This window comes from Myotis brandtii, unplaced genomic scaffold, assembly GCF_000412655.1.
Source record: "Myotis brandtii unplaced genomic scaffold, ASM41265v1 scaffold191, whole genome shotgun sequence".
NCBI classification, from domain to species: Eukaryota; Metazoa; Chordata; class Mammalia; order Chiroptera; family Vespertilionidae; genus Myotis; species Myotis brandtii.
Window position 1 is genome coordinate 275,740 of NW_005357115.1, and position 8,200 is coordinate 283,939.

At 40.1% G+C, this 8,200-nt stretch overlaps 1 protein-coding gene and 1 pseudogene across 2 annotated transcripts in view; both read right to left on the reverse strand.

Annotated features, from left to right (window-relative positions):
- The window catches only part of LOC102242739 (interferon-induced, double-stranded RNA-activated protein kinase), a 274,887-nt gene extending 270,633 nt beyond the window's left edge, over nt 1-4,254 (reverse strand). For both annotated transcript variants that reach the window (XM_014538418.1, XM_014538419.1), the window contains exon 1: nt 4,190-4,254. The gene's annotated coding sequence lies outside the window, so the exon portion shown is untranslated. The remainder of the gene's footprint in view (nt 1-4,189) is intronic.
- Nucleotides 3,500-7,923, reverse strand: LOC102251401 (annotated as a pseudogene).
- Between the last annotated feature and the right edge of the window lie 277 nt (nt 7,924-8,200).

An 8,200-nucleotide genomic window follows, 5' to 3' on the forward strand; every position in this document is an offset into this window, starting at 1 on the left:
TCAGTCATGTGCCCTTGATCAGAATCGAACCAGGGACCCTTCAGTCCGCAGGCCAATGCTCTATCCACTGAGCCAAACCAACTAGGGCACACTGAGTATCTTATGTTACATGTATTACCTATTACTTAATGTTTTGTTGTTGTTGCTTTGACCCTGCTTGCCATGTCTGTTGGAAGCCTCAGAGTTTCAATGGTCCAGGATCTGTTTTTATGTTAATTTTTCAGCTTGGTATTCCTTTAGGCACAGGTAGTGTAAATTTAACCCCCATACCCACCTATGTCACAGGTTAGAGACTTTTCCTTCTTCTCACATGAACTTTCTCCCCTTCCTAAAACCCCCACAGATGAAGGACCGTCTCACTACTGTCCTGGACTGTGAGAGGCTGCCCTTCTGGAGACCTTGCTTGACAGGAGACTCAGTTCTAGCCTCTGCCCTGTCATGGGATTTTAAAAAAGCCATAAGCTTCTGGGTGGACATTGAAACTCCAGTCCCAGCCAGGACCCTCCTGGGCCACCGAGACTGTCAACTTGTATGCTTACCACTCTAGTGTTGTCACTTCATTTCTGCAGTTCCCTTTTGAGACCAGCTATATATTAAAAACAATTTTGGTTATATTTTAGAATTTCTAAGAGTAGGAGGGGATGCATTGTCAGAATAGGTAAACTTATTAAAACCTGTGTAGAATTTTACAAATATAAGCTAGAGATACTTTTTTAAATCTTGTACTGCAAACCATCATTCCTAAAGTAATTTGTGTTTATAAATAATTGTTTTCATGTATTAGCTTTGCTGAAAGCAGGGTACACACGACAATTTTACGTTAAACTTACTTGGGAGAAATCGAAGTACGAATTGCAATTTCATTTCTAAGGTTGTCGTAAAGCCTTGGAAAAAAGGATGATTCCTGGCTGCAGGGGGAAGACATAATTCTATTTACTGCTGATTTATAGGAATCTTTACATTTACATCATTGTTAATTCTCTGGACCAGGATCAATCAGACCCTGCTGGGTAATGGAAAGCCAAGAAGCTCAAAGGGACGTGTCCTGTTTTGTATGTCCAAAGCAAGGGATTTTGGCATTTTGATAGGTTGACAAGCTTTGCACTCATCTATTTTTTTTTTTTTACTGAGTTCATAGAAACGGGCTTCTTTCCCAAATGGAGGATACTAAGAATTTATTTCCTAAAGAACAGTTTTATCATCATTCTAGGCCTGATTCTCTCCGACAGAATGAAGTTTTTGTAGGCAATAGAGATTTTTGTTGGTTGGCCAGAGTACCTGTCTATTGAAATAGTGAAATATTAGCTGATACCTTCGACTTAATATGGTTCCTCTCTCCTGTTTAAATGTTTGTTACTCCTAGATTTTTATTTTGCATTGTCATAGAAACTCATTTCAAAAAAACAGAGGAGTAGTTAGCAAACTCAAATTATTTCACACCAGAATTGTTTATTGTTTTGTTGTAAAGGTAGGTTGACAGTTTAGGAAAAATCAGTAACTTGATTGTATGAGTTGATGCTTGAAGGTGTTACCAGATTTTAGGTACCTACTATGATTAGGAATCTACTAACAAGTTTGAAAAGTCACATGTTAGTGCATTTAGAAGGTAGGTATCCTTTAAATAATTGGTAAAAGAAATATGAATAGTATCCTAACTAATACAAATCTAATTGTTCTTCCCAGCTTTTGCCACTGATGAATATTTAGTAATAAAGAAAAAAAGTGTGCCTGGTTGGGTCCTATCCTCTGTTAAAGCTTTTTGTCTCATTGAATCAAAGGACTTTAGAGGAGATCAGGGTGAAGGTGGAGAGAAGGCTAGTCAACCATTGCTGTGACAAGACGTGCTCACATTTCCTTACGTGGTCAGCCCTAAAGCATCATCAGATGATTTAAAAATAAACATGTGAACAATGACTTCACTCAAAAGATGAACAATCTAACAATTGGTCACATCTTCTTGACACTTCTTATTTCAACTCTAGAGTAACCACTGAATTTATAGCGCACAGCTAGTCAAACTTTTTTTTTTTAGTGTCTACTTGTTGGTTGGTGTAGCTAATTTCTATTCCTGAAATAACATGTTCATTAGCATTGGATAGGAGCTATTTTAAATCACTCTCTCAAAGACACCTATCTATCACAATGATGAAGGAGAGAATGAGACTGTGTGGGTTCAAAGCTGAGCTCTGCCCCTGCCTAGTGATTACCCTTGGCAAAGCTGCTTTAGTGCTTCATTTCTTAAAATGCACATAATAACAGCACCACCCTCACTGGGTAGTTGGGAGGATATAAGAATATACACACAGAAAGCATGCATGTCCCAAATAGTGAACATGCAGTATCAGCCACTGTAATTAGATGTGCATATATTCTGCATGGAAGCACACTCAGAGTACTTCGCTCTTAACAACACACTAATAATCAAAATAGCATCCACCATCCCTTTGGGAAATAAAATGTGATTTTTCAGCTGAGAAAGCAAGTGATCTATCTAGGTTAATGATTCTATAGGGGAAAGTAATGCCTCTCTTTTCTGATATTTCAACCTCTTTAGGAGTGAACCCTAGGCAACTAAATTCGAATGTTAGCTCTAGTGTGCTTTGTTGATTACTCATCTTTCTAATCCAAAATTTATTTATTTTAAAAAGGACCCCAAGTAAAATTCCCTTTATTAACCTTCGGTTGAGAATAGGTTTGCATATTTTCAGAAAACAACTCCAAGACCATGTGGATTCCTGCAACAGAGAGGAATTCTCAGGAATGCTCCAGCCATGAAGACAAGAGGAAAAACAATCCAGGGATGGAAGACACTGATGACGCTTTGCCATGCTAGCAGTCAGCAGCTGTGCGTCACTGCAGGTTGCCCAGGATCAAACCAGAGAAGTTCGGACCTGCATTGTCATCATTTGTCCACCATCCAGAACTGAAATATCATTGCTGACATGTAAGGAACTGTCAGACATTGAAACTTGGACTCAGAACTGTTGGACATTGAAATTGGGATTTAAACATTCTTTGTTCTTAAAATGTTAGGTGGTTTAAGTTAAATGTTTTGGGTTACGGATTGGCATTGTTTTGTTATTGTTTTAATAGCCAGAGTTTTGTTCTTGATGTTTAAGTTTTATTATTGGCCGGTGTGGATCAGTTGGTTGGAGCACTGTCCCATACACCAAAAGGTGGCAGGTTCGATTCCCAGTAAGGGTACATACCCAGGATGAGGGTTCAACCCCTGGTCGGGACACATGCGGGAGGCAACGATCAATATTTCTCTCTCTCAATAATATTTCTCTCTCTCTCCTTTCTTCTAAAAATCATTTTTTTAGAAAGATGGAGGTTTCTGCTGAGCAGAATTTGCCTTCTTTTTAAAATATATTTTTATTGGTTTCAGAGAGGAAGAGAGAAACATTAATTGGCTGCCTCCTGCACGCCCCCCACTGGGGATTGAGCCCACATGCCCTGACAACAGGAAAATAGAACATCAGAAGCAGGCTACTTTTTAAGAAAGGCACTAAAACGTGTTTTGCATTTTTTTCTCTGGAACATTATTCCACTCCTTCAAAGTCTTCAGTATTTCAGATGTTTTAGGTCGCATCTTGGGGTCAGTTGCAACTAATTTCTGTAGGAGAATTTTTTCTTTGTCATCAAATATAGCCGAGACATGGCCCTTCCTTAGATCTTCGAAAATCTTAAATGTTTCCTGACGACTGAGAGGTATATAAAGAAGCTCTGAAAGAATTAGCCCTAAGGCAAAGATGTCCACTTCATTTCCATATTCTACTGAAGCGAGCTGTTCTGGGCTCATGTAGAATGGAGTTCCCTGGTCTTCCGTCCGCTGTTTATCATGTTTCTGAAAGGATACAAGTCCAAAGTCTCCAATCTTTATTTGTTTTGTATCTACTAAAAATATGATACTTGGCTTAAGGTCTCTATGAATTAACCCTTGTGAATGTATATAATCCACTCTTGTGACTATTTGCTTAAATAATCCCAAAGACAAATCTTTGGATTCTTCCTTCTTCTGCTCTCAATCCAGTCTTCCAATGTCCCTTTATCACAGAATTCCATTTGGATGAAAAGGCACTTCGTCAATGATCTTTTGTTGTAATCTTCTCCATCCCAACAATTATAGTAGCGAACAATATTTGGATGACTAAGTGTTGCCAAAACTTTTACTTCACGCTTTACCTTCTCGTTATTGTACTTAACACGTTTAATAACGTAAGTCGTCCCATCAATTCTGTGTTTTGCTTTGAAAACACTGCCATATGCACCAGAGCCAATTGGTGCTATTCAAAATCCTTGATAAACCTCTCATCCACAGTATGCTCATTTACACATGTTTAATAACGTAAGTCGTCCCATCAATTCTGTGTTTTGCTTTGAAAACACTGCCATATGCACCAGAGCCAATTGGTGCTATTCAAAATCCTTGATAAACCTCTCATCCACAGTATGCTCATTTACAGGCGAGTCAAATTTAGGTGCCAAATTTATTTTCACGTTCTTCGCATCCACAGTATGCTCATTACAGGAGAGTCAAATTTAGGTGCCAAATTTATTTTCACGTTCTTCAAACCTTTTCTGAGACTACTTCTGTCACTTATAATTTCTCTCTGATCCACTTCCTGAAAAGCCACTTTCAGAGGATGATTCAGAATTGGGTGCCATCGAGAAGCTGCTCCCACAGTCACTGGACCAACCAGGGGAGTGTCAGCGGATCCTGAATCACCTTTCGTTGCGCTTTTTTCTAATTGTATCTGTTCATACGCAAGTTTAGCAGCCAAATGTTTTGCCTTCTGTTTAGTAGAACCTACAGCACCAGGATATTCTTTCTGTCCAATTTTGCATTTATAAAAAAAACGAGACTCAGAGGAGGCGCAGTGCGGAGGTGCATGCGGAGCAGGCTGGCGGCTGAGGGCATGGTTGTCCTTTTCTTTTTTAAAAAATATGGAAAGCTTCACGAATTTGCGTGTCATCCTTGCGCAGGGGCCATGCTAATCTTCTCTGTATCGTTCCAATTTTAGTATAGGTGCTGCCGAAGCAAGCACGTGGTTGTCCTTTTCAATCGGGAGGGAGTCTCAGGCTCTGAGCTCCAGTTCCGGGCGAGTCTTTGGGGACCCAGACTCATATGGGAGAAGCGGGACTGTCTGGCATCGGTCCTCTAATCCAAAACTTAATAAAAGAAATCTGGTTTTCACATCTGGGCAAATAACTTAAATATCAATTGTGTTTTATTCATGCTGCCTTGTCCAATTCTCTTAATTGTCCTTGCAATGTCATTTTGCTGCCCCCTCTCTTTCTTTTGCTGTTCAGAACCAAAGCTTTTCCAACTGGAACGATCCACTCTGGCTTTTGAAATGCTAGCTCTCCAGCTGGTGATGGAGTGTGTGTAAACTGCAGAAAGCCTGTGCTAGTGAATTTCTGGTTTGCATTAGACCATCATAGTTTATTGTTTTGAGGGCTCTTGAAGGAAAGTTCCAACCCATGGTGTCATGCCACATCTCCAGGTGACCCATTCCTTTAACATGACCTTCTTGTGCTTAGCAATCACTTGGGTAAATCTTTAGATACAGTTCATCACCGTCATGTCTCAAATGAGGCTAATCTGAATCCCTTGAAAGCACGCATAAAATATGTAATTGCCCTTGAACATAAGCACAAATGATTTACTGGTAAATATTTGTTTTACTAGACCACATCCCACTTCCCCAGACTGCAATCTGTATTTTACAGATACTGGTAAGACCCACATATTCTTGTTGGTTCATGATGGTTCTAAGTCAGTGGCTACTTAAAGGTTCTCCCTACCCCCCGAGTAAAAAAAGTAATAAGAGACAGAGTAAAGGATCTTTTATTGATTCTACTGTTGACTTCCCTGACAGTGGTTTCCATTACTCTCTGGACTGATTTGCTGTTCATTAGACCTTCTCTTAGCCCTTGGCAATCAAGATCCTCTACATCTGAGCTTTTTACACTTACCTCTCTGATCCTCCTAGCAACATTTCTTTTTCTCTGCAGCCAGGTGTGTAAAGACCAGCCTTTGTGTCAGTTGTCTTTATCTGTGACCGCATACTTTGTCCGAGGCTCTCCTTCCCTCCTTCCAGCTCTGGACTGTCATCGCTAGTTCCCTCCTGACCTCTTGGTCTTAGACTTGATGGGTCCTGCCCCCTTCCCAACTCCCTGAGAAGCTTGTCATGTCCAGTTCCACTGACCTAGACATTCCTGAGTATAGAAATCAATCCATGTACACAGTGAAGAATATTCTCATATATAGCTTTGGATTTCCAGCATTTCTAGTGTGGTCACTGGTGCCCCTGCTCTTTCTCTGGTCCATCTTAGTCAGATTGTAAAGACAAAGATAGTCTTTTATTTCTTTGGCATCTCATGTTTTCAACACTCCATCATCCATGTACATATATATTGTTCATTGCCTTCTCTATGTCTGGTGTATCTTTTTTTTCAAATGACTGTTACAGTGCATTTTAAGCATTTTATTATTGAATGCAATGAATTCAGATGTGGTAGTTCAAATATAGCATAAAAACAACATATTGTCTAGACTTCTTGCTTCTCATTATATACAAAACCAGAGAGAAAATGGGGAGCCTGGAAAAGCTTGTCTTGAGAATGTCAAAGATGAACTGCGGGGATATGAGGATACCAATGTGTAGACACCAACAGGAATAAATGGCTTTCCAACTATAGGACTTGTCCACATTTGCTTATTCATTTCTTTTTCATAGTGTTGTTTGCCTCATCAACATAAACGATCATGAGAAAAAGAGAGCTGTTGGTATTTTGCTTAGGGGGGCACCTTACTAAGTTTTTTGATTTACATTAATAGAGATACCAATTCACTTTTCCTGGGTCTCATCCTATAAGATCAGAGTTCTGAAAAGAGTTAAAGAAATAATTTGACTGCAGCATGCCTGCTTAATCTGCTAATGTATAGTAATTTATGAATATTGCAATTATTCACAGCTATTTAGAGTGGAGAATATCCCAAGCATGCTTGGCAAATCCATTATCCGTGAAAAACTGTATGTATTTAGATGATTCCCAGGGTAATAGCATTCTCCATCCGACATGTTCGAAGATGCTTTCTTGAGCCTTCACTCAGTCACAGAATCTCTGCCTGCCAACCCCAGTGATAACTGCTCACCCCTGGATGGGGGTTCTTTGTACCCAAATGGTCCTTCTTAACTTCGCTATCCTTGAGATTAGGAAGAAAAGGAAAGAGAAAGCTGGACCATATTTACTTGTCAGGGAGGGCACAGTCCCATGAGGCACTTGGTATTAAACTTCTGGAAAAGCATTTTATATGATGCTTCTTGTAGGAATTTGGGATCAAGTTAGGAAGCAAGCAAAGGCCTCTGAGGATGTCTGTGGTTGTTTCAACTTTTGAAAGTCTGCACATGTGCTATATCGCAAACCTCAACACCATTTTTTGGAATTCCTTCATCAATGCATTTAATAAAAATGTACTGAGTGCCTGTGATATGCAGGCAGGTGCTTGGTGTAAGGGGATAGTGAGAAGTAAAACAGTCTAACCTTCTGGGGCTTACCTTACAGTGGAGGGGACAGGTAGTACAACAGTTACATAGTTTCATACACTCACATGTTAACCACTGACGGTGGGACATGCCAAGAAGGAAAGTTCCAGAGTACTCGAAGAAAAGTGCCCATGTAAGACAGGGTTGGAGATATCTTCCTTGAGGGACTGAGATTTGAGATGAGACATGGCATTAATCAGTCTGGTGGAGGTGTGGGTGGGTAGGGGGATAGGACATTTGTGTGTCAACTTGACTAGGCTACAGGGCCCCATTGTTTGGTCAAACACTGATACCATGAAGTTTTTGTTTGTTTTTAGATGGGATGGACTTTTAAATCAATAGACTTTGATTCAAGCAACTTACCCTCCATAGTGTGGGTGGGCCTCATCTATTCAGTTGAAGGCCTTAAAAGCAAAGAGGTCTCCCAAAGAGGAAGGACTTAGAATTCTGCCTCCAGACTGCAACAGAGAAATTCTGCCCGAGTTTACAGTCTTTGGGCTCAAGACTGCAACATCAACTCCTGCTAGAGTTTCCAGCCTGCAGGCTTGCCCTGGGGGCTTGGCAGCCTCCACAATCATGTGAGCCAAGATAGATAGATAGATAGATAGATAGATAGATAGATAGATAGATAGATAGATAGATGTAGA